The following is an 8,046-nucleotide window of genomic DNA, read 5'->3' on the forward strand; positions in this document are numbered from 1 at the left end:
AATTTATGCGACAAACCTTTTTCAAATGCTATATATTGCTAGTTGACAGGCTTCGTATCTCACAGAAAACTTAAAACAAGGTAAGTATGAAGTGATTTTTAAAATTAGTTTACCTATCTACACAGGACCGGAAATAGTGGGGGTGGGGTGATCCCCTTCCTATTTCCAGCCCTATAGTAGATAGATAAACACTAAATCCTAATTGACAAATAATGAGTTAAGTGAGCTCAGTCGGCGATTTAAAATGAATTCAATTTAGAAAGAACATTTCAAACAATGTTTTTAGACTTAGGCTTTTGCTATCAATAATACTAAATGGTTTAAAACCGTTTCAATTATAGAACGCTTGTCGGCACCTAACTTGGTATACGCACTTTAGTAAGAAAAATTGTTCAGAAAATGAATAAAAAAAGCGGTAAGAATATTAAAATTTATTTAAAGCCGGTTTGAAATACAACATAATCACATATAGAGGCAGATGCATTATCCTTTATTACAGGTTTTATTTATCGGTTCTTGTAACTCCTTTTTCTGTTTTTTAAAAAATTTTAATTATATGCGGATTTATTTTGTTTAAAGTTACAATAAAAATAAAAAAAGAAAGAGAACAAAGTTGGTTAGTCTTGTATGTAATATATTTGACAATGATTATAAAAAAACATATATATGATATGTATGTATGTATGATATAAAGCCTATAGTAGTATGTCTGGTAAAACAAAATGTTACACAGCGAAAATTGTCTGATCTTTTTAATCTTTTGATTCCATTTATACTATGCCAGGCTCATAGGATTATTAAATTCCTGGAACGCAGATGCAATACTACTATTATAGTTTATTTTTACTTTTTAATATATTTAGCTTTTTTGGTAAATATTTATTACTCTCTTTGTGCTGGAAGCACAAAGAGATATAGACGTATTAAATAAGTTTATCATTGATTTAAAATTCTATACAAGTTCGTAATTTGTCTGAAACAAGATGAACAACTCGAACTACAATTTGTATGAGTTTCAATAGCATCAATTAGAAATAGTAATTAATTAGCTTATAGAATAGTCATCTGACCTATATTTAGATAAAAAAAATATTAAAACTCAAGCTTTAGGATTATCTAAAAAAAACTGCTTACACTTTACTTCTTTGTATTCTTGTATTTTATGTAAAATATTATGTACAAGATGAAAATTTTAGCAGAAAGTTTTGAATTAAAAAATCACAAAATAATTGACCCTCTTATGTTGCTATACAGCTCAACTGAGATTTTGAACAGTAATAATGTTGAAAATCTGGCAATGGATAATTTAGTAAAAGTTAAGTAAAGTATGCGCTTTACTTAGACATTGAAACTGAATCTAATTTTAAACGAGTTTATAGAAGAAGACTATTAACAAAAAGCATCGATTCTAATCCTAATTCTTAGACTATTTAATTATCATAAATGTGACAGATCAGAATTTTAAAAAAGTTTTTAATGCTATAGTTTTATTATCTTCTTAGCATTTGAAAAAAGTTCAATTATTGGACCATTATTAAGTTTATTAAAAGCACCGATATGTATTCAATACTTTAGAGATGGCTTCAAATAAATTATAAAACTATTTCCTACAGGTTGTAATAAATCTATAATAAGTGGTTATAGTCTAAGAGTGTTTTGGCGTCGATAACCACAAAGCTCTATTTCTCAATATACATGTGTCTCACTTAAAAAGTTTAAAAAAATATATATTTGCAAAATATTCAGAATATATTGCAAAAAGGAAACTGATTAATACGGATATTTGAATAGTTTCTCTTTATTATATAAGAGAATTTTTTCACTTGAAAATTTCTCGAAACTGAAAGAGTTATTTTTAAAGCTCTTTTTTTTGGCATTATAGAAGTCAGACGGCGAGTTATTCCAAATGTTAACAACCCTGAGGGAGATTCCAAATGTTAACAACCCTGGTTTTCTTCCGTGTACCAAGTACCGTGGACTCAGCATAAACTGGTTCCGACACATCTCTAGTTATAATGAAATTTATTTTAAATCTTCAGTGCTAGTTCATTATTGTACATTTATTTATTTATTTCGTCATTAAAAAAATGCCGTGTTATATCAATAAAATCTACATAACCGGAGCTAAAAGAAGACAATATTTGCCTTATCACTACGCCCCGACGTGCTTTCATCAGCAAGTGTGTACAAGCATTAAAAGGTAAACATACAATTACTTTGTACCATTTAAAAATCATATACAAATATTTACAAGCATGTTAAGATCAGTTACTAATCTATAATCAAAAGAAAAGCGTAAAAATAAAATAAAAAACAAAACACACCTATAAACTAAAAATAAATTTATAGGATGATTTAAAGAAAACTTATAGTCAAGTTAATAAGACAGTTGTTAAAAAAAATTAAAAAAAAAAAAAGAAAAAGAAACTTAAAAGGAATTTAATTCATTAACATCGTTAATAAGTTATTGTTTGAGTTTTTGTTTGAATAGAGAATGAGAAGAACAAATTTTCAGCTCGTTATTTAATAAAGTGTTCCATAATTTAGGACCTCTGATGGCAATAATAAATTTAGAAACCAAATAGCATTTTAGGTTGCTCATATTTATAATTTGAAAATCTTGTAGGGTACACGTGAATAATTTTATGGAAAAGTGTATAAAGTATTATAGGAGCTATTTTATTATGAAGTACATAAATATAAGAATATAAATATAAGCATATAAATATAAGAATATAAATATAAGAAGTCGATAAAGGTTTAACTGAAAAAATTGAATATGTGATGATTTTTAAATAGTTCTTTAGAATGTGTGAATCAACCTGCATTAAAATAATTCTGACAGCGTGTTTTTGTCAACTAAGCAATTTTTTTGATTTTACTTACATTAGAGTTGCACCATGCAATATTTGCATAGTTTATATAACAATGTATGAGGGAGATATATAAGATTTTTAAGCAGTTTTGGTTTAATAATTGCTTAGCTTTGTATTGTATGCCTATATTTTTCGAAATCTTATCTTCTATCGTTCATATGTGTTCTCTCCATGTCAAGTTTTCGTCGAGTATCACTCCTAAAAACTTTAATGATAACTTTCTAATTATTTTAAAGTTGCCAATATAAAGATCAGGAATTTTTATTTAAATTTAATGACAATTTGTTTGTCTTAGACCATTAAGCTAGATTTAAAAACTCTTTGTTTACTATTTTAAATAAAAGGTTGATATCTCCATTAGAATAAGATAAATTCGTGTCATCTGCAAGTAAAACTGAGTTTAAAATGTTTGAAAACTTATGGAAGTCGTTTACATAAATGAGTAATAAAAGTGGACCCAGAATTGAGCCTTTGGGAACACCGCAATTTATAGTCATGTAATCAGTTTTTCCTTCTTTATGTGATATGTATTGTTTTCTATTGTTTAAATAAATTTTGAGCCATTCTAAATATCGTCCACTCATTATTATCTTGTTTTATCAACAAATGTAATAAATAAAATGTTCTATCTAATATATAAAATAAATACAAAAAAGTATATATATGTAAATAAATACAATGTTCTACCTGATATAATATATTACATCATATTACATAGAACATTGCATTTATTATATATATATATATATATATATATATATATATATATATATATATATATATATATATATATTTTTGAATTTATTTTACATATTAGGTAGTACAATTTCTTTATTACATTTGTAGATAGAACAAATGGGTATGGGTATGACCCTCGCAATTTTAATTTTCTCCGGATAAATACCAAGTTTTAAAGATTAAAAGTATGTGAAAAAGTGATTGTTAAGTATTTTATCGATTTTTTAATTACATTAATACTAATATCATAAAACCCCACAATTTTGTTTAGTTTAAAAAGATATACTGCATTTAAGAGTTCCTTTTCAGTAATTTTATAATTATCCATCTTAGAGATCTTATTAGGAGTAAGATATGACTCAAAGTTTACTTCGATTGTTTCTGCTTTTGTCGCTAAAGTTTTGACGCTAAACCCTGACGAAACACTGATGAAATGTTGATTAAGTGTTTCAGCAATTAAAGATTATTTGAAATAATTTTATTATCAATGTTTAGATTTATAGGAATACTATTTCCGTCAGTTTGTTTTGTACCAATTACTTCCTTAATTATGTTCCAACTATTTTTGGCATCATTTTTATGTTTTATTAAATGCTCGGTATAGTAGTATTTCTTTGACTTTTTAATAACCATCTCAAAAATACGTTTATAATTTTTGTAATTAGTTTCATTATTGAAAGTTTATTTTTTTAGAAACTTATTGTTGCTTAAGTTGCTTTTTTTACGTTGAAACTTATTGCTGCTTACGTTGCTTTTTTTTTGACGACTTTGTTGTATAGACATTTCTAATTTATCAGAAATTTTTATTGTATCAGAAACGTACAAGAAACTTTTTTCAACTATAAACAAAATATTAAAGTTTATGTTCCACAATGCATGCTAATCGACTACAAAACTTGATGTCTCTAAATACTAAACGAGATTTGTTGTACGTAATCAATTTAAAATTGGGTGTTGAAAAATGGGCGTCAGTGAAACAGCAGAAAATAAATGTTTACTAAGGTTTTTTTCAAACCAGAAAACGTCGTTTTTTGATGGCTTAAAGAAGAAGTTTTAGTAGAGAACTTATCGTTATTGCAAATATTTGGTTCTCTGGAATCAACGCTACTATACTAGAGTTATTTGATTTAATGATAATTATTTAAAAAAAATTAGTCGGCATTATTTTAACTCGAATATAGAATTTGTAACTGAGCGCCCCCGATTACTAAGTATCGAAATTTACCGCATTACTGAAATTAATCGAATTGCGATATGGCGATTGCTTACCTCCTAGCACAACTATGTAATATAAAGAAGTGTAAAAAAAACTAATATTCAGTTAATCTGGAGTGCAAAAAGTTACCATTGATAACTAACGATAAATAACAATTAATCAATGTTTAATAACTTTAAAAAAACCATCTAATTTTGGTCAATAATCGTTAAATGTTTTATCCATTTTTTGTCAACTTCGACGAAATATTGAATAGATTCTAAAAGAATCTTGTTTACTAAACTATTGTAACTAAGTAGTGGGGCGCGGTATGTGCGTCATCCAAATATCTTAAAACACGTACATCACGTCATATATCGAGTTCACGCGTATATCAAGTCGTGTTATTATTACAAAATGCGGAACGCATAAACGTAATAGGATTAGTTTTTTTATCGTTTCAATGATGAATACAGGTGAGCAGAGGTTGCTAGAGTTTTAGGAGAGTTTATTGAGGTTACAATAGAAGTCAAAAAAAGATGTTAAAAACCACATCACCAAAAATGCTAATGAAACTTGTACTAAACAAATTTAAGGTTCAAAATTTGATTTGTGTTACTAATATAATATTCTGAGTGGATTGTGTTTTTTTTTTTGTTTTTTTTCTTTGTTAGTATGTTTTTCACATTAAAAAAAAAAAGTGAAAAACATAATACTTATAAAAAATATATTTTTTTTATTAATATTTTATAACTTACCTTAAAACTTCATAAAACTATAATATATTCTTCTTATACATAAATACCTTTACCACAGGTGGCAAGTTTATTAGACTGTATATGCTTTGAGTTACTGTTGAAGCAACTTGTATACATATATTTTTTATTTGTTACACAGGAATAATAAGTAAATCATTCAATGTCGTTTGCTGTAAAATTAGCATTAAAGAATCAACGGTATGTTTACAAATTGCTTTCATATTTTGTATTTTTAGCGTTTGTTTAGCAAAACTATAGTTACACGAACTTTACAAAAACTTTATAAAAAACATGTTGATCTATGTTTCTATATTTAATTTTTTTTAGATTTGGTTGTTTATTTTGGCTAAGATTTCATGCTTTTCTTCAAGAAAAATTTTTTGCAATCACATAGAACTGTTTGTTATTGAAAAGTGATCATGTTGTGAATTTAGAGAAAAAATTATTAAATTAAAATTATGTTAAATCTATTTATCTTCTTTTCAACCTTTTTTTTCTTTAACTTTAAATTATTTTAAATAACTATATAAAATTTAATCAATTATATTGTAAATGTACTTGCAGAGAAACTTATTACAGCTGGAATTATGACAGTGCAAGTTGAGAAAAGGACTTGGAATGTAATATTAACAGCTCTAGAATTTTTAATATTAATAAAAGTTAGCTATTTTCTTTCATGAGGGTGTTGATGAAACTTCTTCTGGTTTGGTATGCAGCAAAATGAGATCGATCGGTAAAAAATGCAAAAAGAAAACTGATAATGTATTATCATTCATCCGTGTCATTCTCAGGTTTCTTTTTATTTTAGTATTTCTGAGAAAAGTTTAATTTAAATCAACTGAGTCAAGTGTCAAACTGGTGGTTTTCTTTAAATAACATTTTCCAATATATCTATTGTTATTGAAACTTACTGGTTTATTATAGTTTTAAAAACTTACATAAACCGAGTTAATACAACTAAAAAAAACCAGGGGCGTGTCTAGAGGATGTCTGCTACGTCGTTGGACGTACCCAAAAAAGTTTAAATAAAAGTTTTTCAACCTATATTGTAGAAAAAAGTTTTACTATATGTAACTATTAAAACCAAACTACAGCAAAAACAAAACAAATTATGCACGTTTAATTATGACGGTTAATTTTGCACGGTTAGCTATAACGGTTAGTTAAAGAAAAAAATTATAAACCGGAAAACATAATAGTATTTCGGTTTCATAATTTTGCGATTATTCAAGAATAATAATTACAATATTTTGATGGAGGTTAAACTAACTTTTAAGTTAGATAACTTAATTAGAAACTTGAGTTGACAAGTCAACTTATTTTATTTCGCTATATAGAACTTTATTTTTTTAAACTTTTTTTTTCATTAGTTTAAAAAAAATCAAAAAAATTATTTTAGTTAGAACAAATTTTAGACTTCTCTTTTTACTTTTTCTCTTTTAAAGTAAAATTTTTATCAAGTTTTATTGTTTGACTATCATTAGAAATTTACTTAGTAACAACAAGTATATATCAAAATATATCGATGGACATCCCCAGTTTTATTACACTAGACTGCGTATTATTTTAGTAACTTGCATTTTAAATAATAAATCAGGAGAGAAAAACTTTCAAATATGGAAAATAAAATTCGGATTTCCCCTTTACCATGTACAAGTTTATATAGCATTTCAAAGAAAAAGTTAGTCCGTTAAAGAAAAACATTATTTCCTTTAAAGTTAGGCGAAGAAATGTTATAATAATTGTATCGAATTTTTGATATCACGATATCCTTTGAAAACAAGAAAAGAAGACAGAGAGTTATTACAAGAAGAAGCTATTTATAGCTGCATCGATAAAAACTAATATTTGTTCCTTGGTTTTTGATGATCAAGCATTTGTGGCATAAAAATTTAGACTTGTTAAGTACGAACTTTTATTTAGCCATGTTGTTTATCCTTTATGAGAATCATAATAGGAATTATGATGAACCACATTTTAGAAAAGTTTTTTATTCCTGTGGTTTTCTGTCTCAAAGAATGTCATAAAATATCAATAGATTATCCAATGGTGGAACCTCTGCTACTGCTTCTTCTACTGAAGTTATTAACAAATTTTGATTTTATTGTTGCACTGTATATAACAAGACATGTTTTTAATATAACTTTTTTAATTACACGGTTGTTCAAGCAAGTAATAATGATATTTGTTATAATTTGAATTTTATTCAAGCGTTAAAAAATTTTGTCTCTATACTTAGAAATATTGTTTATCAAATATTTATGCCTCTAAATATGTTTTAAACTAGCCTAAAAATTGTATTTCAAACTATTTTAAATTGGTTATCACTGTTTCTCTGCTAGAATATCTGAGTACTGAGTTTAACACAGTGTTTAATGATACAATTTTAAAGTGTTATTAAGCAACTATGTTTTCAATTCTTCGTTCTAATCTTCAGTTTCTTCTAAAAACAATCGCAGAAATTCAGTGTTTTGTTATA

The 8,046-nt window shown here is 26.2% G+C and overlaps 1 long non-coding RNA gene across 1 annotated transcript; it reads left to right on the top strand.

Moving 5' to 3' along the window:
* The first annotated feature begins 1,954 nt into the window (after positions 1-1,954).
* Positions 1,955-5,765, top strand: LOC136079594 (uncharacterized). The gene is made up of 3 exons (XR_010638060.1): positions 1,955-2,200; positions 4,308-5,405; positions 5,707-5,765. It is a non-coding gene; the product is annotated as an uncharacterized LOC136079594 (long non-coding RNA).
* Positions 5,766-8,046: the final 2,281 nt, after the last annotated feature.

Source organism: Hydra vulgaris, chromosome 04 (genome assembly GCF_038396675.1).
Source record: "Hydra vulgaris chromosome 04, alternate assembly HydraT2T_AEP".
Taxonomy (NCBI): domain Eukaryota; kingdom Metazoa; phylum Cnidaria; class Hydrozoa; order Anthoathecata; family Hydridae; genus Hydra; species Hydra vulgaris.